Source organism: Callorhinus ursinus, unplaced genomic scaffold, assembly GCF_003265705.2.
Source record: "Callorhinus ursinus isolate GAN/ISIS: 27379988/994484 unplaced genomic scaffold, GSC_fseal_2.0 scaffold25, whole genome shotgun sequence".
NCBI lineage: Eukaryota > Metazoa > Chordata > Mammalia > Carnivora > Otariidae > Callorhinus > Callorhinus ursinus.
In genome coordinates this window covers 35,841,179-35,868,579 of record NW_027397087.1, presented here as the reverse complement: position 1 = coordinate 35,868,579, position 27,401 = coordinate 35,841,179, and the positions used below count along the sequence as shown (strand labels likewise).

The 27,401-nt window shown below is 42.0% G+C and overlaps 1 protein-coding gene and 1 long non-coding RNA gene across 2 annotated transcripts in view; one reads left to right on the top strand and one right to left on the bottom strand.

Moving 5' to 3' along the window:
* Window positions 1–27,401, bottom strand: part of THSD4 (thrombospondin type 1 domain containing 4) — a 572,226-nt gene that overhangs the window by 162,592 nt on the left and 382,233 nt on the right. The window lies entirely within an intron of this gene.
* The window catches only part of LOC141370033 (uncharacterized), a 36,835-nt gene continuing 35,285 nt past the window's right edge, over window positions 25,852–27,401 (top strand). The window contains exons 1-2 of the long non-coding RNA XR_012373715.1: window positions 25,852–26,072; window positions 26,225–26,685. This is a non-coding gene — a long non-coding RNA (uncharacterized lncRNA). The remainder of the gene's footprint in view (window positions 26,073–26,224; window positions 26,686–27,401) is intronic.

The window sequence follows — 27,401 nt, the reverse complement described above, 5'->3', positions numbered from 1 at the left end:
TGCAGTTTTTACTGAATAATCCAGTACATTCCAAAAAACATAATTTAATATAAAAAATTTTATTTATTTTAAAAAAAGTTTTTATATATCCCCCAAACAGGGTTTGGGGCCGGGGGGGGGGGGTGCTAGCTATAATAAAAGACATTTAAGGTTGATAGAAATTGAGGAAGAAACCCGGAAACTGAAAATGTATGGATCTTAAGGCTGTAAACAAAGTTGTTTTGGCTGAGTATAAAATCTGAACTTGAGGCCACTGGCAGGAAGGCAAAACAAGATAACATGTTACCTTGTTATCTGAAAAGGAGGAGAAAAGACAGGCCCCCAGGGCATTGGAAAGGATCCTAAAATGTCCTTATATGGAACTTGGGGGTCCGCTGTGTAAGAGAAGAGGAAGTATCCTTAATGTCAGCTTTAAAATAAAACAAAGACAAAATTGGCTTTTTAACTGATTGTTTCATCTTTTGATCTTGCTCCAAGGGTAGATTCAGAATTCTCAGCTAGAGGGAAGGAAGGAGACTATTTTCCTAAATACCACCTTTTCAAAAACATGGTTTAGGGGCACCTGGGTGGCTCAGCCAGTCAAGCCACCTACTCTTGGTTTCGGCTCAGGTGGTGATCTCAGGGTTGTGGGATCCGGCCTGGGTGTTAGGCTCCCGTGCTCAGCCTGAGTCTGATGTCTCCTTCGCCCTCTGTCACCCCATCCCCCACCCCGGCTCTTGGGCACTCCCTTTCTCTCTAAAATAAATAAATAAATCTTTAAAAAAAACAAAGACAAAACATGGTTTATAAAAGGAGCTGGGCTGTAAATGACAGGAGATCATATTTTCTGTTAAGGACCCAACACAGACAAATGTAGTGAGAAGGGTTATATTAAATATTCCTATGTTGGTTCCCTTTCAGAATTTTGGCCAAAATTTAAAAATTCCCATAAAGAACTTGGAAGGCTCTATGATTTGTTCACTTTGTATTGTCAAATAAGAACAATTTTTTTTTTTTACAGAAAACCAAAAAACAAGTGTCTCTTATCTACTCTTAATGTCATTTCATTAAAAAAAGACTTTTTCACACCAAAGAAGTAGAAAGGGCATGATATCAGAGTAAAAGAGAACTTTAAAAAATGAATAGATTTAGCTTCGTGCAAGGCTTTATAAGATAGTCTTTAACTTGACATTTTGCTCAGGGCCACCCAAAACTGAGTTCCGGAGCGTAGGAACCTCCGACCTAGACTGTAAGCATCTTGCAGGCAGGGGCTAGCCCACACACAGTGATACCATCCCCTCAACCTTCTTCACTCCGTTTCCCCAAATCTGCATATCCAATTCTATATAAAAGACAAGTTTTATGCTTTAGAGGGGCCATTCATAAATGTCCCACAGTCCTCTGCAGAGTCCCTATAGCTAGCTAGCTACAGCCACCTTAGAGATGACAATGAGGGGGTGTCATCTAGTGGTACGAAGGGTAACTGCAGGCATTCCAAAATAAAAATCTTTCTAGATGTCATGTCCAGGTATGAATTTTGGCTCAATGTAGGACTTCCAATACAACTTATTAAAAATAAACAAATAAAAAAAACACACTGATTTTCAGTACCATTCTGGGTATATGGGCACCCTGCTTGCTCACTCATTCATTTTATTTATCATCTACTATATTCAAAACTTACAACAATATATTATATTTTGTATATATTATATACAAAATATATAATACAATCAAACAAAACAAGACGCTAAAAGTCAGTAGGGAGGAGGTATGTTAAAAGGAACAATAATACGAAACTGGAAGTGAAATCAGTACCAAAATATATGTCACTAGGTCTCTGTATTTATTAGTAGTGGTCAATTTTGAGTTTTGAGTTTTGAGTTTTCTAGTAGACAACCTGAAGAGCTGCCCGAGTCACAAATCTGTAAGATTCAAACCCAGTCCAGCTCTAGAAGAGCCCAGGTGTGCCTAGTACGGAAACAAGACAGAAATCTCTCCCATGTGTCCTAACATGGGCAATGTCTGCAACAGCAAACTGGGAAGAAATGTGACAAATAAATAAATATAAATAAAAGCGAACTCTATAGTCCGGTTTTCTGTAATTTCCCCTACGTACGGCTGATGCGTCACTAAAGCCGTCAGTCAAGGTAGAACATCACATAATACAGCAAGGCTGGGGTTTGGGTATGGAGCTTCTGCCAGTCTGGTTTGATTTGAAGCTACTCTAGGGTCTCTAGAGAAGTGGACTGGTTTCATCAGCTTCAGGCAATCACTGTGGCCATACTTGTTCATGCCAAGTGTCCGAGCCCCCAGCAATGTGACTTTGGAGCTCCTCCCACGAAGAGAGGGGAGTCTATTTCTTTACCTCTTGGAAGTCCTGCGTGTTTCTACTACGATCTTGGAATTCTAACACTGCCACATGACCAAGCCTGGGCTAGCCTGGTAGAAGATGAGTGCAGTGTGGTCCATTTACCCCTGTCACGTTGGTGGATAGCCAGGCAACTGCCAGATGTGTGCATGAGGCTCTCTTAGCTCAGCCAGCTCCCGGCCGACCGCAGATGCATGCGTGAGCCCAGCCAAGGTCAGCATGCATGGCCCAGATTGGCAGAACCAGCCCCACCCCCACCAGCTGACCTGCAGACTTGAGGGCAAAAATTAATGGCTGTTATTTTATAGCCCCTCTTTCCCTCCTCACCTTACATCCATCATCCTGTCCAGGATGATGATTTTCTCCTTCCCCTCTCACCTGGGCACTACAAACCGAGGCTCAGAGACAAGAAGGAACTGCTCAGGGTCACACAGCAGAAAAGCAGGGGGCTTTGCCACCCTGACACCCTACCTCACAGCCACCACTGCTTACATAATTTGCGAAAGGAGATTCCCGAAGCTGGTTTTGGTACCATGAGGATGCAGGTGAGAGAGCCAGCCTCCCCTTTGATAGCACCACCTTGGAGGAGTAGCTCAGTACTTCCAAACTTCATTGTGCTCATCTGCACAAGAGGATGATGAAAATATCTATCAGGGTGGTTTGCAAGGTTCAAAAGGAGGAAGCTCTTGTGAATCCAAGAGACACTATGAATGTTTGCTATTATGCTTGTACACTGTGGATGCTCCATAAAGGCAGAATGCATACATGAAAGGCTGCATTATTGTCTAAAGCACAAGCTTGAACTAAGAGCTGGGGCTCACCAGCAGACATTGCTATAGCAGGGCTTGTCGGGCAGCAGATATTCGTTGAGTGCGTATTATATGCTAGGGCACCAGGATGAACTGTGTGTCAGAGCTGGTGGTCCATGTTACTTTCCCAAGGACGGAGCTGTGGCGTCACCTCTTACGTCCACACTCACCTGAGCCGCAGAGTTCTCTCTAACCTCTCTGAAATTTCTCTGAGGAGCATTTTTAAAGGACTGAAAGTCCTCCTTTATTCAACAGGCACTTATGGGGCACCTTGCTTGCTCTAGGTACTCTACTAAGTGCTGCAGTTACAGTGAAAATCAAAGGTAATCAGAGCGACACAATTAGTATTAAGTTACTAAATGAAGTCACAACGAGTGAGGTTGCAGGAAATCAATCAGAGCTCATATTGACATTTATTATGGCTCATAATCCTTCAGAAACAGTAGATTCATAACCTACCCTTCCAGCAACGCAGAGCACGTGAATGGAGCACATTGTATAGGGGAAATTAGATTATCCTATTCCCTAAAGAGTAATTAATTTATACAGTGGATTTGAGGAAATATTTTTACATTAAAACAGTATGGTGTTTAACTTATTTCACAGGTGGTATTTCGGGAAAAAAGGGACCCATTGAATAGAACCAAACTATGTAATTCACAAAGCAGAGAGTAGAGTTCTGAGAGGTCTAGAAACATTCCATTGGTCGATTGGTTCCTAAGTCAAATCCTTTTTTCAAAAACCACATTCTAGTTTTTGCTCAGGGCTAAAAAGTAAGGTCTGTTGGGGTCCTTGGCTTTAAAATCAGCAAATCGCATCCATGCCCCTTCCTATACATCTTTCTTATAGGACCTCTCCATTCTCACTGCTGCCGCCCTCAGTGTGCCCTCCTGGAGTCTTGTAACAAATGCTGAGCCCTTAGTGTATGCCAGGCAGCGGTAAACAGAAGTCACAATTCGTGCTCAGGAGGCTCAGAGTCCTCACCCACTAACTGTCCCCAGAAACCCCCCAGTCTGTTGTCCCCCCTACAGATGCCACGGTGAATTTCCCCGAAGTGCATGTCTGCTGAGTTCAGGCCTCTATGTGTAGTCTTTAGTGGCCTCCCTAAGTCTTTGGGATGAAGTTACTTTCCTTGGTGGGGCATCAGAAGCCTCTTAGGATGTGTTGCCTGCAGGCCCCTCCAGAAGCCGCCTCCGTCATGCCCTCACAAGACTCTAAACTCAGGCCAGAACAAAGCCCAGGCATGTGCCCAGCCCTGCCAAGCTCCCTTTCTTGGCATGTTTGCCTTTTCTGGAATGACCTCTCCCTTCCCCCTCCCAACCATCCTTCCCTCATCCATGTCATTTTGTCCTTCAAAAAGTAGCTCGAGAGTCAGCTTCTCTTGGGGAGCTTTCCCCCCACCGCCACCCCTAAGAAGACTTTTCAGGCTTAGAAAACAATAAAGATTATACTGAACATGACTTAGCACTAGATGGTTCAGCAAGCCCTTTCAGACTCCACTGTGCCCTAGGGGGATGGCTCCTAATAGCAGGTATCACATTAGTAGATGTGACAAGGGCCCAGTGCCAACGCTCCCTACCCCCTTCCTTGGGGGCAAGTCAGCGGCTTTTCTTTCTTTATCTCTGGACCTAGCCCAGTGCCAGGCATGAGCTGGATACTCTGTAAATGGCTACCACCGTAGAGCTACCACCACCATAAAGGTGGGTTGGAAGTAAAAGTGTGGAAACTATCTACAAGCCCAGCACAAAGGAAATGTTTACAATAACTCTATGCCCATACAACTGTATATTATGCAGCTATTAGCAGTCAGGGTTTTGAAGACTATTGGATGGTTCAGGAGTATTGCTCACTATCTAACATTGTTATTATCCTCCAGCTGGAAATTCATATAATTGGCAAGGGTTGAGGATAAATAACTATAGGCAAACATACTTGTGTAAACCCAAGATAGTAACAGCAAGAAATTTGTTACGGTGGGATTTTATTATGTTTTTTCTACATTTCTCTCTGCAGTCTCTCTGTCTCTGTTTCTGTCTCTCTGTCTCTGTCTCTCAACAATGAACACAAATTACTGTTATAATAAAAGACAAACATTTTAGGAGGGAGAACAATTTAGGGTTGGCAGAGACCAGAAGCAAATGAAAAAAACCCAATCTTTGAAGATGCCGGAAGAAAGAGAATACAATTCATGGAGAAATTGCCAAGGCAGGTCCTAGATGTCAAGTTAGCAAGAGAGAGAAGCTGTTTGTGGCCAATCCCAGAGCTGGAACGTACATCATCCTGGGGAAGGACAGACAGCCACACAGAGGTGCTGTACCGCAGAACATAAAAGATCCACACACGGGGACGAAAGCTTGTCTGTGGGCTAATGCTGGAACTTCTTACCGATTTTGATGCAACCTTCACAACTAAATTATAGGGTGGGCTTTGAGACTCATTCAGAGACTCTGTCTCCTACAGGGCTCAGAGGAGAATCCTGTCCATGATATGTACTCAAGTGCATTCTAGGGGCTAAATATAGGCATTTTCAGAAAAGCATACCAGACATCTGGGGATTTGGTGAAGAGAACTTGCCTTAATGCAATGGGAACATGGAAATCACATTTTGAAATATAAGCTCAGGGATCTCTTTTTTCCATTAAATAAGGAATTTCTTGGGATTTGCTAAACATTTCTGTTTTATTCAATACAGAAACGTTTAGGCAAAGGGATGCCAGAAACAAACCTGGAGCCTACAGCTTCGGACAGCGTTTATTTATTTGGGCAAGGGAAACTAACACACAACATTCTACCCCCCAGGGAAGCCCTCCACGGAGACAAGGCTAACTTAGAAGAATCCAAGATGTGTACATGGGATCTTTGGGCTCAGAAGAGGCTTAAGAGGGAAGGGTGGCGGGGGGGGGGAGTGAGTTCTTCACCAGGTCCGGATCAAACTTGAGGCACTTTCTACACTTTGAATCTTCCTCAGAAAATCCACTGAAGATGAAGTATCAATCAGTAACAACAGAATGCTACTAATACTGTGGAAACATCCTATAGGACACCGTGGGCTCAAAGGGAGTTCTGTCTTTTCTCAGCCTGAGGACGCAGCCCACAAGGCCTGGCCCCAAGCAGGCGAGACAACAGGGAAGGATAAATGACCCACAGAGGTGCAGCCAAGCTACCACAGAGCAACTGCTAATGCGAAAATGACTAGGAACACTCTGGAGTGTAGTCTGGGAAACCGCCTGGAGCCACAGAAACCCAGCGATGAACAGGCTGTCACAGCTGGAATGAATCTTCCCAGAGAAGTCATCAGCCTCCTGATTTTCCAGTGGACAACCCTGAAGCTCCGAGGGAAAAGAGACTTGCCCAACACCACACAGCCAGTCAGTGGTGGGCCGGCGTGTAAATACCTCACGTGAATTCAGCCTGACATCCCAGAGGCCAATATCCATATTCCCATTGCCATGGCTTTGTCCCCTAGATCATGAAGTCATGGAGAAGGTACATCTGAAAAATCTGAATTTATAGTCCAGGCCCGCCCATTACTAGCTAATTGACCCTACTTTCCTCATGGAAAAATAATGTCTTTCTGACCAATATCTCACAGAGTTATTGTGACTAGCTGAGTAAGAAGACACATGGGAAGGCCTTTTGTAAACCATCAATTCTAGTTTTACGAATATAAGCAGCTGTGTCTCACGCATGGGGGTGTGTGTGCAGTGGTTACACTGGTGAGGGTCGTGCTGGGCATGGGAGTACTCCACTGATGTTAGCTGCTGTTACTCTCAATAAAAATAGCAATAGCCTTCATTCTCTCGGACATAAAAACCACCATTACCAGGAACGTTGAAACAAATCACTTGTGTGTTAAGTCATATTCAGAGAATTAATATTACCCATAAAGTAGCTATTATACAGAATATTACAGTGCAAAACCATTGTGGTGTACTTAAGAGAATGTGTATTGTACCTAGAAAAAATAACTTATTTTTTATGTTATTAAAGTTACCAAATGCTCTTGTTTTATTCAAGGCAGGGCACCGTTTGGTAAAATTGTCACTGAATTTTTCTTTCTTCTCTTTCTTCTCTTTCTTTCTTTTCTCTCTCTCTCTCTTTCTTGTTTAGTTGAATTATAGTTGACACATAATATTATATTAGTTTCAGGCGTACAACATAGTGATTCAACAATCACAAACTTGGAAATTATGAAAAGTATAAAATTACAAAATGCTCACCATAAGTGTAGTCACCATCTGTCACTATAAAAAGTTACTGCAATATTATTGACTATATCTCCTACACTGTATTTTTCATCCCCGTGACTTATTTATTTTATACCTGGAAGTTTGTACGTAGTCCCCTTCACCCATTTTGCGTGGGCATTATTGTCTGTCTGCATGAAGAGAGGCACTGACCTTCTGAGTTCAAGGGTTAATATCTTTTCTCCTCTTTGTATATATACTATCCAAATACTTCACTCAGTACCCCGTCCCAAATGAATTAGCTGGTTTTTTTTTTTTTTTTAACCTATGAGTCATATATTTGATTGTGTTTCCTTCTTTGCTTTGGCTGCTGTGAAGCTCAAAGTAAAATTTCTAACCCAGACTCAGGAGGACTTGATGACATGGATTTTAGACGCCAGCCTTATTCCTCCTACTTTTCTCATCCCATGCTTTCCCATTGTTCCATTTTCTTCCCTTACTTGTTATCTTGTACATTACATTCACTAAACTTTTTAAGGTTATTTTAAATTCTTTTTAGAATGAAGGAGTCATAAATAAATAACTTTCTAGAGATGTGCAGTTAACGTTGTTGAATACTGTAACAAACAAGAGAGCCTAGGATTCCTTCCTCCCTTCCTTCCCTCCTTCCTTCCTTCCTTCCCTCCTTCCTTCCTTCCTTCCTCCCTTCCTTCCTCCCTTCCTTCCTCCCTTCCTTCCTCCCTTCCTTCCTTCCCTCCTTCCTTCCTTCCTCCCTTCCTTCCTTCCTTCCCTCCTTCCTTCCTTCCTTCCTTCCTTCCTTCCTTCCTTCCTTCCTTCCTTCCTTCCTTCCCTTCCTCCCTCCCTTCCTCCTTTTTACTGTGACATCTGGCTTAACATTTTCCTTGAAACAGGAAACCAAATGGCAAAGAAATACTTAGTATGGGTCTCACTCACAACCATGAATATCAGACAGAATCTTCATTTCTTCAGGGCTTCTGACCAGCAAAGAAAACAACCAAAATCTTAGATTTCTGAGTGGCAGACCACATTTTACCTTGGATGCTTCCAGTAAAACATCTATTTTTAGAAAACAAGACATTTGGGGGGGGAAATGTCATGATTAAAGAATATTCCGATGAAAGGAAACGCTTTTTTATCTTCTCCTCAGTTAAAATAAATGCTCATTGAAGAAAATTTGTCATACATTGTACAGACAAGCAGTGAAAACATGAATCAACAAAAATCAGGCATAGGAAGAACTATTTTAAATATCAGTCTAAAAAAAAGAGGTAGAGTTACACCTATTAAAAGTTCTGGAGGCTGCTTCTGCTATACCTGCCTTCATTTATTTTATTTTATTCATACTATTTTCCATGGTAGGAACAGGGTCCCACATCCTGACTCAGCAAAACTTTGAATCATGGGCTCCAATTTGGCCTTTGGGGACCTCTTGTCACATCACCCACGTGATGCAGGAATCTCTAATTTTATAGCATCGTGAGGAGGATGAACATCAACATCCTCTTTCTGGGGCCACTTTGAAGAACACCTGTGGTTTCGTTTGTTTCCAGTTCTCTGGTGACTCATGACAAACCTGACGCAGGAACAAGAATTCTGTGGTTTCCCACGTAGTCGGGACCTTCGTGTGGAGACCAAGAAGCTCGGACAAAAAAACTCTTATGTAGGTAAAGCAGCCTGGCAGGTGCTTATGACCAGTCCTAGGTTTGTCTTTTTTTAACTGGGTAACCTGTTTTTGTATTTATTTGTACCCACCTTATACCAGCACAGAAATTCAAGGGGGGACTTTTAAAGGTATATGCAAATAGGGTAAGAATAAATATACCAAAAAGCTGAGGCAGAAGCAGACTAGGTAAGAGAAGAGAAATAAAAGCGTAAGGTTGGTACAAAGATTGCATTCCTGGAAGGTCTTGTCCAATAGCTAGAGGGAGGCTATAAACTGGTTCTGACCTTCCAAACTGCCAAGACTGAGAAGCAAGCAAGATGAAGCATCAAAATCACTGTAAGTCCGACTCACGCACACATGCACGCACGCACACACGCACGCAGGCACGCACGCACGCACGCACCATGTGTCCCGGCTTTCTTGCTTTCTGACTGCTGATGGAGAGTCTTCTTGGGGACTGCTGCAGAGTCTGCCTGTGCCCGTCTGCCTCCTTTCCACACTCAGTTTGCTGCTCCAAAGGTGGTGTGCTGGGAACACCTGTGACTTCCTGGATGCTTTGTTCTTGCCAGAAGGAGCTGGAAGAACTGGAGAGGTAGGGCTGCTGGTGGGGCCCTCAGCTGATGATGCCAAGGAGGGCAAGTGCACCAGCTTCCTCGTTCCTCTGTTGGCTAATTCTGAGTTATGTGCTACGCTGACTTGCAGAGGTCATTGTATCGATATCAGTGTGTTATCACTGGTTCGATAACACACCTGGACTGGGTGCCTCCCCTCCCTGTCCCACCTCCCCTCTCCCCTCCTGGGGTTCCTCAGACCATCTGTCAAATGGACCACTTGCACTCGGGTGTTTGGCTCAGGGTCTGGGTCTGGGGGACCCAAACCAAGGCAGGGACACAGTGGGATCTAGTGAAATGCAGTCAACTTAATGATGATTGTCATGTGTTGCCTCTTACAAGGACCTCCAATACAGCCAAGGGCAGTCTTGCACAATCAGTGTCAATGGCCACCCACTTACTGCTCCCGGGGAGGTCCATGTGATAGAACCCACTTCCAGCATTGCTGTGCGAGACTGAGCCAATAACTCTATCTGCCCACAGATTTCTAATCTCTCACACGAGAGGGGTGGCCCATTGGTCCCCTCTGGTTCTAAGATTCCTTGACATAAAATATGCCACACCTACCTAAGTTTACGTTTTTAGGGAGAAAAAAAAATCACAGTGCTCCCTGATAAAGACTTTTTCAGAGATGCCCACTCTGTTCTGTAGAAGCCCTCAGGCTTGGAAAATAGGAGGGTCCCTGGAGGAGAAAACAGTCAGTTGTGGGACAGTTCTCATGCGTCTTCGCCTGATGACCGAGGAGGCAGGAAGGGCGTGGTGATGGAGGAAGCGAGGACAAAGGGGGGGGGGCCCTCGAGGGAAGAGGACAATTTATAAACCAAGAGAGGAAACAGTGGGGCCTTCTGGAGGCAAAGCGAGTCAATTAGAACCCACAAACTTTGGCTGCAGGATAAGAAGGAATTATGGGGCAAAATGGTCTGAGAGATCAGGTCTGTATTATAGAAACTCAGTGTCCCGGGGAACAAAGAGAAATCCCCATTGTAGCCTTCAGCAAGTTATGTTCCGCATGTTACTAACCCGTCTAGCCCAGCTTTCTCATCCAAAAATGGGATAATGATCCCTATTCACAGAGGATTTTGCTGGGGATTAAATGAGAATGCCGAACACCTGAGCACAAAGTAGATGCTCAGTAAATACTGATGTCGCAATCTGTTGACCGATCCAGAGTTAAGGAAATCTGTGGACATCTCTGATGACAAGCCTCTCAACATTTAAAAAAAAAATTTTTTTTTAAGATTTTATTTATTTATCTGACAGCGAGAGAGGGAACACAAGCAGGGGGAGTGGGAGAGGGAGAAGCAAACTTCCCACTGAGCAGGGAGCCCAATGCGGGGCTCGATCCCAGGACCCTGGGATCATGACCTGAGCCGAAGGCAGACGCTTAACAACTGAGCCACCCAGGCGTCCCAGGCCTCTCAACGTTTAAAAAGTAGGTATTTTTACTCGTAGCTATTTCAAAACTCGTTTGCATTTTTATTTGATTAAATCCCATAAAGAGGAAACACACACAACATTCAAACCAGGCACTGTTACGGAATAACAGTGCCTTAAGGATCCTTGACTGTGCTATTGAATTTCAGCAAAAAAATTCTAACACAAAACTAAATGAAATGCTTTGCTTGTGACCAGTAAGTACTGGCTGTGGTCTTATCAAGTTATTCCTCTCCCTGGACCTCAGATTTCCCATAACTAACAGCACGGGGCACGGGGCCAGATGCACTTGAGGAGCCTGCTCACGTCTTTGGTCTGTTTTAATTCTAGGAACCCCCTGGGAAAAAAGAGGATGGAGTTCTTTATGTGGCCACGGAGTTACTTCCGTCTGTCATCGTCATGCTTGGGTCCTAAGCACCTCAGAGGCCGGCTTAGAGTGCCTAAACCTTAATGAGTCCTTTGCTTTTCTTCCCCTGTCAATAAATTATAGGGCGATGGTTTTCCTCTTGTTACCATTCCCCGTGATTTATGTCCTGTGGTCTCAGAGGTTCATTTAGGGCTCAGGAAAATCTGCCTATTCTGTCCTCAAATTCAATGTTGGTTGGCAGTTAAAGTTACAAGAGAGTCCCTGGAGCTGAAGGCAGAGACATAAGGTCTCTCCCGTCACTTCCAACGCACCCTTCAAGGCTCAGCTCAGCGTCTGCTGCTGCCCTGAAGCTCTGGCCTATTAACATCTCTTACCTCTCTAAGTCATTTCAACTAACGGGCTCTCTGTACTCCACGTAATTAGCGCCATATTATATACTTTGCTAGGCTCTAATTGTCTGCATCATATAATTGAGCAGTGGGTTGCACCGGGCTAAACTTTATTCGCTGGCAAGCAGCCTAGTCTAACATGGGCTCTGGAATCAGAAGGGGGTCCAAATCCTGGTTCTGCGATTAGGACTGTGTGACCTAGGCCATATAATGTGGGCACATCTTGCCATGCACATATAATGGACATCTGTGATTTTTACCTGCTGAGTCCTCCTTTTTCTAGAAACAACCAATCTGATATCACTGTGTGATTCAGGCAGGCTGAAACAAATCACTCAGTTCCAGGGGTGGGTGGGAGCCCAGGAGCTGGTCTGGCCAATCACATCTGTATCCGCTTGGCTACAGTGATTGGCTCAGGAACGAGCACATGACCTGGCTCAGCCCAGTGAGAATTAGCACTAGGAATTTCCTGGAATTATAGCCACAACCCTTTGATTCAACACTCTAAAATCCGAAAGGCTTAAAAACCTAAGGCTTTGGGGCACCTGGGTCGCTCAGTCAGCTAAGCGTCTGCCTTCCACAGGCAGGTCATGATCCCGGGGTCCTGGGATGGAGCCCCAGGTCGGGCTCCCTGTTCGCCAAGGAACCTACTTCTCCCCATGTCTGCCGCTTGCCCTGCTTGTGCTCTCTCTCTCTCTCTCTCAAATAAATAAATAAAATCTTAAACAAAACAAAAAAAACCTAAGCCTTTTTTTTTTTTTGGTAAGTTCGATATTCAAATTTATTTGGTAACAAAACATGACTTAAATGATGTGATACTATTAATAATAGTCTTTAATCCCACTTAGTATGAATATTCAAACTTTTTGCTCTGGATACATGTATGTATTTGATGAGAACCCTACTGGGCGTGTTATGTAATATACAATATGTGTATCATATTATCCTTCTAATATCAAAACAAATGACCACATTATAAAACACATCTGAGCCCCAAGAGCTTTAGATAACTTGTACAGATTTCCTGTCTTTGCACATACTGTTCCCTCTGCCTGGAATGTTCAGCACCCCTCCCCTCATCTTCCTCAACTGATAAATTCTTCGTTATTCTGTATGCCCCAACCTAAATGTCCTCTCCTCTGTGAAGCATTCCCTGACTCTCTTCAGCATAATTAGCCATGTCTTCATCTGGGTTCCTATGGTGCTTGATCCACACACATTACACTATAGAAGTGTTCACACCACATTTAAGGTCCTCTCTCTCTGTGCACCTTTGCCCCCCACCCCTACCCCGTGGGCTCCTGAAAGGGGACCAATCTTTGCGTCTTCAGTTTCGGATACAAAGCCCTAGGGACAGCAGGGCATCTCACCTCTACAAATTCCCAAAGAGAGGGGAAAATGGGCAGAAATGTCATAGAATTGTTGAAAGTACATTAATCCCGTTCTGTAAGTTGAGACACAGAAGTTTCCGTTCTAATCAACTTTGTGATGCTGCAAATCCCCATTTTCCATCTATATAGAAAAGTAAAATAAAGAAAACTCACTTTAGAATCGGCTGACTGGCACGTTAACCAACACAAGTGACGGAGAGGGCTGCCCGCCGGCCCCATCACTAACAAGTCAGGGCTGCTTGAATGTACAAGTCAAGCTACACCTCTGGGGAAAGGTACAGGGCTCCGATACACATTTGGCACATGGGATGAAGCGTTTACCCTCCAAATGGATCCATTTACAGGAGACAGGAGCAATGACTGGGAAGAAGGAGCCCGTGGCTGGATAGGAAGGATATATCCTTCTTTGCGGCTGGACAAAGCCGTCTCTATTGAGGTTACTGACAGCTATACTATGAAACATGAAAATCAGAGGCCATGTAAGTACTTATTTTAACCCAATAAAAATATGTGGACTTTTGTGTGTGTGTGTCTTTCTACTTCAGTGTGCTTTCTTTCTCAGGTATAAAAGGCAAAATAATTAAGCGTTATTTGGCTTAACCATTATGGTGTGTATCCGGCTTTAAGCCTTGGCTTAGAATTCTGTTAATCATCAACATGCTTCATGATTAGAGGGCTCCCTTCATCCAACAATCCCAAGTGCTTACTCAGAGTTCTTAGATGTTTTCAGTGGCATTTGAGATTTTGATTCCCTTTGAACGGGTTTTCCAGAGCATTTAGAGGACATGGTTCCAAAGAAGCTGCCTCCAGGGTCCTCACTGGGTCTTCACCACCTGCCTGAGCCTCACAGGGAAGATTCCTGGAGTGGTTTCACTAGTGGGTCCCCCGGCAAGACTCTGCTGCACCTCTCGTCTCTGAAGGGTGTCCTCCTCAGTCTTGATGCAGGTTTTCTGCTCCAGTCTGACACGAAGCCTCAATAAATGTGTGCCAAACACACATAGCTGGTGTTCAGTGCTGAGCTCCACAGGACAAAACTGGATGTAGGAATGGTTTCCCCCCCTCGGAGTGCTTACAGGCACACTGGGAGACCAGATGTTCATGGCAGAAACTTGTACGAGAACAAACGAGATCAAACCAGGTCCAAGGCTTGATGTTATAGAATGTGCCAAAGCAGACGGGGTTCCAGGACCAGAGATGGTGTGCAAGGGTGTCCTGGAAGAGGTGGGATTGAAATGGGCAGCAAGGGGGAGGTGTGATGAAACCGACGCAACCCCACATCTAGGCCCTGTTTTTCTGCTCCATTTCCGGGGGCAAGAATGCTAGAGTGTGAGGTCAAGATCTTCATCTGATTGGCTCACTCACTGATACACGCGAACCCCTTAGAACAGTGCCCGGCACACAGTAGGTTCTGAATGAATGAAGTGTTGATGAATGCAGTGGAGGCCTGGGGTTCCCCGTCTTCCTCTATTGTCCCCACCACCTTCCAACAGACTCATATGGTTGATGTACAAATCTAACCATCACTCGGGGTCAGCATACTTGGGGAACAAACTGTATACAGCCGAGGTCTCTTACAAATAGCTTTGAACACATTCAACGTATCTGGTTTAACTGTTGCTGCCATAAAGACAGAAAGCCACAACCACTGTCTTTCAAGTTACCCCCAAGGCTTCACTCGCCCAAGCTCCCAGATGCAACAACAAGGCCCAGCATGCTTCTGTTGCTTCTAGACCATTTGCCCTCCACCTCTGGGCTGAGCAACTGTGTGGTCTTGAGCAAGCCACATAACCTCTAAAAGATTCATTTTCCCTCTATGTGAAATTAGTGGGTTGGACTACATTATCTCTAAGGTTCCTTCCCAAATAGTGATTCAAGAGACTGGAATTTGGTATTTAACACCACTTTTTGGCTCTCGGGAAGACACATTGTTTTTCATTCGAGCCCCAGATCCACCCTTCTGCTGAGAAAACCACAGTGACCTCCTGGCCCCCTCCTTCACCAGCTGGGAAGGTGTGGCCAACTTGTTCCAACGTTAAGGTATTCTGTGTTTGCTCCTCTCCTTTTGCAACTGCCCATCCCTGTCTTCCCATTGTCAAGCACCCTAGATCTTTTCTTCTCCTTTCTCTCCCCCTCAGGCCCTTGACTCCTTAAGATTTGGTTAAAGAATCTGGGGCCACATTTTGGATCCTTGACTGTCACCTCCCCTCTGTAGGACCACCTGCTTCTCTTTGTTCTCACGCACTCTCCCCCAACTCCATTTTCGCGCCCTCTCGTTTTATCCCTTTATGTTCTGCTTGAGTGTGACAAATACCTCCTCGTGGCCTCACACCATTCCTCTGGCCTGACTGAAAAACCCTGCTCCACTAGGCTTGAGAGATCAGATGTTTTTACGACAAGGACAGCTACCATGCATTGAGCATCTGCTATACACCAAGAACTTTCCGAAAATTACCTCCTCGATCTTTACTAAAACTCTATAATGTTGCCATATTCCTCAACATTTTGAAGATGAAAAAATGAGGGCACCTGGGTGGCTCAGTCACTTAAGTGTCTGCCTTCGGCTCAGGTCATGATCCCAGGGTCCTGGGATCGAGCCCCACATCAGGCTCCCTGCTCAGCGGGGAGTCTGCTTCTCCCTTTCCCTCTGCGCCTCCCCCCCCCACTGCTTGTTCTCTCCCTCTCTCTCTGTCAAATAAATAAGTAAAATATTTTTTTAAAAAGATGAAAAAATGATGCTTAGGGAAGTCAGCCTGCCCAAGTGAGTACAAGCAGGACCAGAGATTCAAGCTCAGGCCTATGTGTCTCCAAGCCCATGCATGGGTCTTCTCGTATTCTGCTAAAGACATCAACCCTGTTCAGGGGTTTGTGATATGCATTTGTAGTTTAGTGGTCACTCTTAGATTCAGAGAATTTTTAAAGTTGGAACATATTTAAGAAATCATTTAGCTTTAGTGACTTCTAATAGAGCCTAAGAAATACAAGAACATACCCACACTGAAGGAAGGAATGATACAATTACATGGAAGAATGCATGCATATTATATACATCTATAATAAAAATGTAAGTATATCTTTACAAGCTTCCATGGAACATTTACAAAAATTGGTATATTTGGCGACAAAGAAAACCTCAAGCCTTTTTCTACGGCTAAAATTGTCTTGTGTACAATATATCCCTGAGCTGCATTATCTTCACCGCACATACTTGATGTTCTAGCCAAAAGAAAAACAAAATCATTTGCCATGGTCTAAGTATGCCCTTATCTTTCCCAACTGAAAACCTTTTTTTACTCATACTGTGTCTGAGACTTGAGATGGCTTCCTCCACTATCTGTCCATGGAAGTCCTAAACATTTTTCAATCCCATCTTGAATGTTATTTTCTTCATATGGCTGTTCCTGATCCTCACAATAAGGTGTGATGTGTTTATTAGAGTAATTTATATCTTAGCTTTAACTAACCTACTTGTTGGTGTCTACCTTTAGAGGATGCAGGGTGGCGGGTCTCATCTCTTCACACCACAGCGCTTAGCACAAACCTTATACACAAAATAGCACTCAATATACAGTTTCAATTTATTTGAGAGTTGTGTATTTTGCTTTGGTGCAAAGTAGAAATCTAAAAAATGGTAGATGGGCAGATTTTAGTGCATTCTAATACAAAGTACTTGGTCTTTTACATCAATGCCTCATTCTGTCCCTTAAATATGGCTGGGTTGAATTTTAGCATTCTTTCTGTCAGTTCATATTAACTTTCTAAGCTAAAGTAAATAAATTTATGAATATGCTGAATCAGGAAATATGGATTTTTTTAAGTAAAAAAATATTTTTAAAGGACAAGTGCCTAATTGAGTATGCATGCCAACAACACAGTGCAGGAGGAAAAGAAAACACCCACTAGAGCATTCGTTTTGAGACTAAATAGATTTTTCCATTTATTTTGTGACTTTCTATTAAAGTACCCAATAATTTCTTGCAAGCAAATTTTCTCAAAAAGTGTCAAATAAAATTTTGTTTCAGCCTTTCATGACCTGCCAAGCACAATTAATCACTTTTCTCTAATGTAGCCGAGCTGCTTAATAACATTAGCCACACAAAAGGAAAGGAAAGTTAAAGAAAGTTGCTAAAGTTATCCTTTGCATTTGTACAGATCTTAACAGTTCTGCAAAGCATTTTGTTGATGTTATCTTATTAATATTCCTCATATGCCATCGAGATGAATATTATTATTATTATCATCCCCATTTTATAGATGAGGAAATAGAAGTCTAGAAAGGTTATCTGCCTTATCTTAGGAGAAAAGGAAAAGGAAGGAAAGAAGAAAGGATAAAAATATGTCTTACAAAGGGTAAAGACAGCAGCCAGAGCAGAGACATTTGTTTTTCTCTTTTCCAAAATGCCATTCAAAAGGCAGAAAAGATCCACATGTTACAACAACTATAAAACAAGAAAGCATACAATCAGCAGATAAATTTTTTGAGGAATTTGTGGGCATTAGAAAGTTTATGTTGGCAAGAAACCACTGCAGAAGAAATCACCAAAATAGACTATTGCAGAGATGGAAAAATTCTAAACTCCGAAACCACAGGTACAATGAGCAGGAGTTGCCGTCAGGTTGGAGTGGTCATTAATGTTGAGGACAGGACTACCTAAAGAACAGTGAGGTGAGTCATGCCCCATCTCCCCCAGAGGCCAAGAGAGCAGCCGGTGGGAGATTCAACATGTCTGTCTCAAATACCGATAGATGAAGCAGGCAAATGTCAGGCAAAGATATAAGACTCAGACAACTCAATCCATGGTCTTGATTCAATAGCTATATAAAAAGTCCCTATACCCAGTTATTAGGAATGAACATTTTTCTCAAGCTCACTTGGAATGTTGACAAAGACTGTCCATATACTAGGCCATAATGTAAGTTTCCAATAAATTTCAAAAAGTCAACCTCACAGATACCACATTTTCTGACTGCAGTACAATCAAGTTAGAAATGAACTTGGGCCATACTTCTGAAAATATAATTAAAAAAAGCATGGGTCAGAGAAAATATCATAATGACAATTTTTTAAACTACTTAAAGCCAAATAATAATAATAATAATAATACTATATATCAAAACTTAAGGGATGCGACAGAAGTGGTATTTTAAGAAAAAGTTACCATCTTTAATGTTCATATTTGAACAGATTAAAGGCTGAAAATCAATGGGCTATATACATAAATTTACAAAGCTGATAAAGTTAAAGAAAAAAAAAAAAAGAAGACCAGATGAATCCATCCAAAGAAAGTAGAAGGAAAAAGAAGAGCAGAACTGAATGGGATAGAAAGCCGAGAGCTTCAGTGCAGAGGATTGACAAAGCCAAAAGTTGGCTTTTCATAAAGACTAATAAAACTGACAGACTGCTGGTGAGAATGGTCAATAAAATGGAATGGGGAGAGAACAAAGGATGTCTGTAGCAGCTCTAGACACACCTCGAGGTGGTGCTACAGACAGTGGAAAGATAATCAGAGATTTAATATTAATCTATTTAATAAAAACAGAAATATATCAAAACCAAGTTGGATCTATCTCTGGAATGCAAGGATGGTTTAACATTATATAATCTATCTCTGAAATTTATCACACTGACAGAGTATAGAAGGAAAACAGTATGTTCCTCTCAACAGACAGAGATAATGCATTATATAAAATTCAATAACTATTCATGATTAAGAAATAAATCGCTTAGCAGACCATAAATAGAAAACGGTTTACCAATGTGATAAAGTTTATCACCAAACACTTGCAGCTAACTTCATTTTTTTCCAGCTAACTTCATTTTTTTTTGGTAGAAAGCATCTTTTTTTAAAAAAATTTAAAATCAATTTAAGCTAGCTTCATTTTTAATGGCAAAGTGGTAGAAGCATTCCCTTTAAATAAGGAACAAAATAACACTGCCTCCGAAGGTCCTCACCAGAGTAATAAGAATTGTTTGGTTTTCTTTTAAAGATATAAGAATTGGAAAAAGGAAAAACTCAAAAGGGTCATTATTCACAGTCGATATATAATTATGTACTTAGAAATCATAAACGTTCCTATAGATAATTGATTTAAATTAATGTGAGTTTAGCAAATCTTTTGGACATAAGATCATTTGTGTTTCTAAGCATTAGCAAAGCAAAAAATTAATTTAAAAATATAAACAAACTCTGGAAAACAGATTGGAGGTTCCTCAAAAAGTTAAAAATAGAGCTACCCTACCATCCAGCAATTGCACTACTGGGTATTTACCCAAAAGAGACAAGTGTAGTGATCCGAAGGGCACCTGCTCCCCAATGTTTACAGCAGCAATGTCCACAATAGCCAAACTATGGAAAGAGCTTAGATGTCCATTGAGAGATGAATGGATAAAGAAGATGTGGTATATATATATACATGGAATATTACTCAGCCATCAAAAAATGAAATCTTGCTATCTGCAATGTTGTGGATGGAATTAGAGGGTACTATGTTAAGTGAAATAAGTCAGTCAGAGAAAGACAAATACCATATGATTTCACTCCTATGTGGAATTTAAGAAACAAAACAGAGAATCATAGGGGAAGGGAAGGAAAAATAAAATAAGACAAAAACAGAGAGGGAGGCAAACCATAAGAGACCCTTAACTATAAGAAACAAACTGAGGGTTGCTGGAAGAGAGCTGGGTGGAAGGGATGGGGTAACTGGGTGATGGACACAAAGGAGGGCATGTGATGTAATGAACACTGGGTGTTAAATACAACTCGTGAATCACTGAACTTTACCTCTGAAACTAATAATACAGTATGTTAATTAATTGAATTTAAATAAAATAAAATAAAATTTAATAAAAAACAAACATAATTTACAATAGCAGATGATAACAAGATAGCTAGGAATACACCTAAAATTAAAGACACGCAAGACCTTTATGTAGAAAATTGTACAATTTCACTGAAAAACTTCAAAGAAAACCTAAATAAATGTAAAGCTTATAGTATATTCATGGATAGAATGGCTCAATATTGGAATGTTAGTGCTCTCATATTGATTTATAGATTCTATACAATTCTGATAAAAATTCCTAAAGGATTTTTTCAAGGGAAATTGGTAAGTTTAAATTTCACAAAGAAGAGCAAATGTCTAAAAACAGCTAACAGCTAACAACTCTCCCAAAGAGTAAGTACAGAGATTTCAATAAATGGTCCTGCAACAATTGATTACCAGTATGCGGAAGAAATGAAGTTAGGTCCATTATTCATATTATTCACATATTCTTCATACAAAAAACCCCAATTCTAAGTGTATCAGAGACATAAATGTGAAAGGCAAAACTTCAATAATTTTATAAATGAACATATAGTATCTCTATAAGCTTGGGATGGATAATTTCTTAAGTAAGACATTCAAAGTGTTAACATAAAGTAACTTAAATTCAAACACACGAAAACTGAGGACTTCTGTTTATCAATAGATACTATAAAATTTTAAATTCAAGGCACAAACTGGAAAAAATTACATGGAATAACAAACAAAGGATTCATATTCAAAATATACAAAGAACTACAAGTCAGCAGTGACAAAGTGAAGAACCACATCTAAAACCAGGAAATAGACATGAACAGGTATCTCGGGGAGAAGGAACATGGATAGTTTGTACACATGTAAATATCACACTATAGCAATCGTTGTTAATTAAAGAAAAGTCAACTAACAACACTAATAACATGTTATACCGACAAAAATTAATCTGTCTGATGATGCCAAATATTGACAAGGAGATAAGATAATTGAGAACACTTAAACAGGGCTAGTGGAAGTGAAACCTGATAGCCACTTTAGAAATCAATTTAACATTATGTTGGGGAATTAAACAAACACATACTCTATGACCCACTAATTCAACTCCTAGGTTGAATCTTTCATATACGTGGGAATAGACATGCTCCAAATGACTCACAGCAGCATTGTTTATAACAGAAAACAAGCCAACCTAGAAAGAACTCAAATATCTATCAACAGGAGAAAAGATAGTTTATCACACAGAATGCTGTGTAGCAGTAAAAATGAATGAATGCTATATGCATCCTTGTGTTGAATAAAAAATCAAGTTGAATAAAGGAAAACAAGATACCATGTTTATATAACTCAAAACAAAATAATATATTCTTAGAGAAATATATAAATATATATATATATATATATATATATGATAAAATTATTTTTTAAAAAAGGCAGGGAAATGACAACCATCTTCTACCTGAGAGAGAAGAGAGGAGGACAAACCTGGGCGCTAGCATAGAGTACTGGGCATATTTTATGTCTTTAGTTGGGTGGTAAGTCCACAGGTGTTTGTTTTATTATTTTGTTTCATAACTTGCTTATATAGTATATATATTTTCCTATATATATTAAATATTACACTTTTTTTAGAAATAGAAGAGAAAGCAAAACAAGTACTCAAAAACCACCTCTTCATAAAAGGGCTGACTATATGACAGAGTTCAAGAGACCTTCAAGAAAAGGCTAATTCCTCTGTTATTTAAACTGTTTCAAAGCACACTAAAAGATGAGAAACTTTTGAATTTATTTTACAAAACTAGCAAAACCCTTGTCTCGCACAATAAAGAAGAGCCATGAGCAATAGTACGCATTTAAAAAACCCCAAATTCAAAATAAAATATTCACAAATCAAATCTAATAGTGAATTTAATGAATAAATCACCATGACTAAGATAGTTCCAAGAATGCAAAGAGAGTCCAACATTAAGAAATGTACTAATATAATTCACTTTTTTAAATTTATTTTTTAAATTCAATTACTCAAGGTAAAAACGCTGGTTTTTTATATAATGTTCAATGATTCATCAGTCAGTATAATTCACTTTTTAAGTAGATTAAAGGAGAATACCACATTAGCACTTTGTGAAGGCAGACAACGTTTGCTCAAATTGAACAACACTGATGATAAAAACTTAGGGAATTGTCACTGGATAAATTTGATCTACCTAAAACATCTGGCAGGCATCACACTTAGTGATGACAGAGTAGAAACTTTCCCATTTACATCTGGAAGATGAGAATGTTCACTTTCATTGCTCTGATTTAACACTGGATACTGGAAGTCCTAGCAATTGCAAGAAGACAAGAAGTAGAAACAGGAAGTACCAGGTATCAGAAAAGAGCAGCAGAACTGTCATTATTTGCAAGTTATAGGCCTATACACACAGAGGCAGATACATGTAGGCATATACTCACATGCACATGTAGTCATACACGCACATCTGTATGTAGTCATATACACACACGTGTGTGTAGGCATATATGCACATGCGCATATGGTCATATACACACATGTATGTAGCCATATACGCACATACACTCATAGACACACATGCACATATGCACACACCCTTGTGCTTAGAAATGTGTAGATATGGTTCCAGAAGAACAAATGCCAAGTTGTTAAGGATGGTTTCATCTGGGGAGGGAGGAAGGATTGGGAAGGGAGTGAGGGTAAAGAGGAACCTTTAACTTTTTATTCTTTGCATTTCTTGAATTTGTTTCTATAACAACCATAGCTTTCCTAATTTAGAAGAAAAACAATTCAAAATGTTGGAAGTCATACAGCCAGACAGGGTAGACCCAAGGCTCAAACTCCGTTCTTGCATTATTGAGTTAGCTCCACATAGCTGGTAGTTCATTTTGGACATCAGAAAGCAAAAAAAAGGTCGAGCCACTGAGAATTGTGCACAAAGAATCAGTCACTAAGGGCATTGCATGGATCCTTCATTTCTATTTGCCACAAATAAACTAAATAGACTAAAATCTATTAGTACAAAAAAAACTAAATAGACTAAAATCATGGCTAGCTTAAGGCTACCACTACTTACAAAGCAACTCTACAATGATTATTTAATTTATTTTAATCCTTAAACAATTTCAATAACGTATGACCATGAAAATGTCGCACAATAGTAATCTAAATGGCATGTCATAAAAGATAAAATTAATCTTAAGACTTTAGATATGTAATTTCTGGAACTTTCAAAAGCACAGAGAAAAACTCCAACCCTAGGGATCCAGGGACAAGCCTTCTCCTGCCACATCCCCTCACAACATATGCTTCTGTAATCTGAACCAAGCATTGTTTCCAGAACATGTCATGTTCTTTCTAATTTCTGGGGCTCTGTAGATGTTTTCCCTCTGCCTGGAATGTCCTCCCTCCCTCTTTTCCCACTTAAAATGCCTACCCATCTGTGAAGAAGAGAGTTAACACATCAGACCTGAGTGCTTGCCTTTAAAAAGACCTGCCTAACAAGGTTAGCCACTGACTGGTGTCTGGGAATGGATTTGGGGAGGGTTCCCACCATTCCCAGGACTGGTGAAAGTGGCTCCCTGTGCCCACACTGTACTAACAATATGTTTATGCTGAACACCCTGCTTGCCTTCTGGAAATCTGTACTGTTGGGACATGGCAGGCAGAGGGTGCCTATGTGGACAGCCTCCCACAAAAACCGTAGGGGCTGAGTCTCTAACAACATCCTGGTTGACAACATTTCACACGTGTTGCCACAACTCATCGCTAGGGGAATCAAGTGTGCCCTGCATGACTCCATTCGGAGAGGACCCCTGGAATGTCGCGCCTGGCTGCCCCCAGACTTCACCCAAGCACCTTGCTCTGTAGCCTTTCGCTATAATAAATCACAGCTGTGAGGGCAACTATGCGCCGAATTACTGAATCACTGTGCATCACTGAACCTGGCGATTGTCTTGAAGAGCCCGGATACACAACCCTTCGAGTCTCAGTTCAAATATGACACTGTTTGTGGCATTTCTCTTCACTTCGTTAGGCAGATTTCACTGCTCCTTTGCCCTTCTGTCTCCGCTCTTGCAGTTACAGAGGATTTCATATTGCGTGATCATTAACTGTTTGCACTCTGTGCCCTTATTCGAGGGGAAGCTCATCAAAGACAAAAGACCTTCTCTTTTTCACCTTCCTTTCCTGAGCGTCTAGCTGGTACACCCTGGCAGCATGTGCAATAGTAACCATGGTGATCGCCAGTAAGCGCTGTTTACTACACTAACACACCGAGCTAAGAGCTCTACACACACTATCACATTTGATCCTTCCAACCACCTCTTAAAGTAGCTACTACTACTATCCCTCCTGGTAAAAACAAAACCAGAGGGGTAACATGCCAGATGATATGCACTACTAAGCGATTTTTTATTAGATCGTGCATTTTATTATATTATTATTATTATTATTTTACCAGCTAAGACAGGCTTACTGTATACAGTTCGAAAGGTACACAGGTGTATGGTGCAATAGGAGTCTCTCAGCTGCCCTCCACTCCCGCCACCCCATCGCCTCCCCTTTCCTGTGTATCCTTCCAGAGAGGGGATGAACAAATATGTTCATCCATTTTACGCGAAGAGGAGTATTTTATACATGTTGTTCTGCAACGTGCTCTTTTCACCTCACAACATATCCTGGTGGTCATTTCCTACCAGTACGACCAGAACCACATCATTCTTTTTGAACACCTGCCTAGTGTGTGCAGTTTGTGGCATTTCTCTTCATGTCGTTAGGCAGATTTCACTGCTCCTCTGCCTCTTTGAGGTTTTTGCAACAACCTAATTCTGAAAAATGGTTCAAAGAGCGTTTTGCACATTTGGAGTAGATTTATATGATAAAGCATTAGAAATGGAGAAGTTGGGTCAAAGAGCTATTTCTTATTTATCTTTAATGTCAAAAAATTAATCTTTTAAAAAAGTTTTTATATAAATTCCAGTCGGTTAACAGTGCAATATTAGTTTCAGGTGTATGATACAGCAAGTCCACACTTCCCTACACCCCCCGGTGCTTGGCGCAACAAAAATTGAGATATAACTCACATACCATAAAATCTGTTCTTTAAAAAGGTACAGTTCAGTGCTTTTTTTAGTACAGTCACAAGATTGTGACCACAATCTGTACCCTTTACATTGATTTAATTTTAATTTTGAATGTTGATAGGTTTTGCCAAATTGTTTCATCAAAATTAACATAAACGTCTTTTTGACCCACTTCTAGAACTGTTTGGATTTCCTCTCCCTCTGCCTCCTCACACATAACAGTATCTCATTGACCTTTTCTGAGGAGGTTAGGTCCAAATTCAGGGAAGAAAACACACCCTTCCACTCCCACATACCATCCTGTGGCGTCCAGCAAACAAACTGGATCCCGGCATGTTTTGCACTCTGGCGAACGCACCAGAAGTCCAGCCTGACTTTACAGTCCTTTACATTCTTCGGGGGATGCACACAATCTCTCCAAGTGAACACTGCTTCTCTCCTAATTTTGACAAAGCCAAAGGCTTTCTGGTGACCTTAATGTTCTTACGAGGTCATGAGAACCTAATGCTCCTGCAACTGGAAAATCAAGGAAGGAACAGTCCTTCCCTGTGTTTGTTCTCAAACCCATGCACCCACACCATACCAGGTTGTTTGTCCGTGGTTCACCGTTACCGGGGCCAACAGTGCCAGCAACAGGACGCCAAATAAGGCTTGCTTGGAATAACAACCCCTCCTCCCACCACCTGCTAGCCCCTGCTTATCTGCAAGGACTTCACACCCTAGAAAACGGACTCTCAGCTTCTCCCCAGAGCTCGCCGCCTGGCTTCCAGCCCCACGCTGAGCCACAGGCAGCTATAAGCAATACTAGGTGCACAACCCTCTCTTCCCCTTTTTTCCTTTTCCTCGTGTGTTTTTATGAACATCCAAAGGGAAGATAATTAAAACCTGCAAGAACACCGGCTGGCAGCGAAAAAGAAAACCTTGGTGACTCGGGGACGACGCCACATGTTTATGGGTGAGTCTTGTAAGTAACAGGGCTATAAAAAAAAAGAGACTCTTATAAATAAATGCCACATTCTTCAAAGCTCTATATAAACGGCATTCTTTTCAAGGAGGGAGGGGAGCTACTGGCATACTCATGGTCCTTCCTCATCATTTCATTTCCAGCAAGGGGAAAGGAATCCTAATTGTACGATTTCCTAGCGGCCCAGTAGTTATGCAGCCAAGGCTCCGCAAGTGACGGGCGCACGGGTGCGCGCACGTGCACACGCGCGCTCCGAAGCCGGGAACCAGAGAAGAGGACCAGGCACCCGAGGGTCTGTATTTAGCGTGGCAGGGCAGAACAAAGGAGCAGGAGAGCAGGCATCTCGTCACCTCTCACTGGGTTTGCTGGCTACTAAGCACTCACACTTGAACTCGAAAGACAGAAGTTGTATCTTTCTCTCCCGAGTGCTGAGGGCTGGCCGAACAGCATCAAGATTTGGGTGAGCCAGTGTAATCCCCTTTCGTTTTTCATCTGCTTCGCCGATTGTAAAGAGAAACAGGGCCGCCCGCCGCTCTGCATGTGACACAAGGCTTGAGGCACACACATTCCAGAGTGGCCTTCCCCGGGAGCCAGCTGTGCGCAGGTAACTGAAGCCTGCCCTTAGCCTTGCTGTTAATAAGAGTAATTGGCCCGCCACTGAGGGGCTGCTGGAGCGCTGTGATTTGCTCTGCACGGGGGTCTCCCTATACCATATGCGCAGGCAGCGGTGATAGAAATATTTTCCATATGAGCTCTCCTTTCACATGCTTAAGTGCTCCAGGCTGAGTTAGGCTGGCCCATTTGTCATTTACTCTACACAGTAAAAAATCAACAGGGAAGTTGCAAACCCTGGCTACAACTAGAGGGCAATGGTCTGCTTTCAGCTTTCCAGCATCACAAACCCATTCAGTTCCTCCACCTCCCATTCAAGCCCTCGGACAACCTCCCCTCCACCCCCACGCCTCCACCCCAGGCCCAGAGAATATCTGCAGAGCAGAGGACACGGGTAACTAATAGGCTCAAAGCCTGAAGCAAATGACCCGTTGCTGCACACCTCAGAGCCATATGTCTATTTTGAACCCACGGCTAGCCCTGCAGCCGGGCTTTGGGAGCGTGCTCTTGCTTCCACTCGCGGAGAAGGGAAAGTCATTACATGAAGCTTTCAGAGCCGGCTCCGTCCTGACAATGCTAACAAAAGGCAAAGCTGTGATGTGGTCCCTGGCCTTTTTAGGAGATAGTCTTTTCACTTGGCTTTTCAAGAGGAAGATGGATTCCAGAAAGAGACTGTTCTTCCATTCATTACTCGGGCCTCAGTCTTTG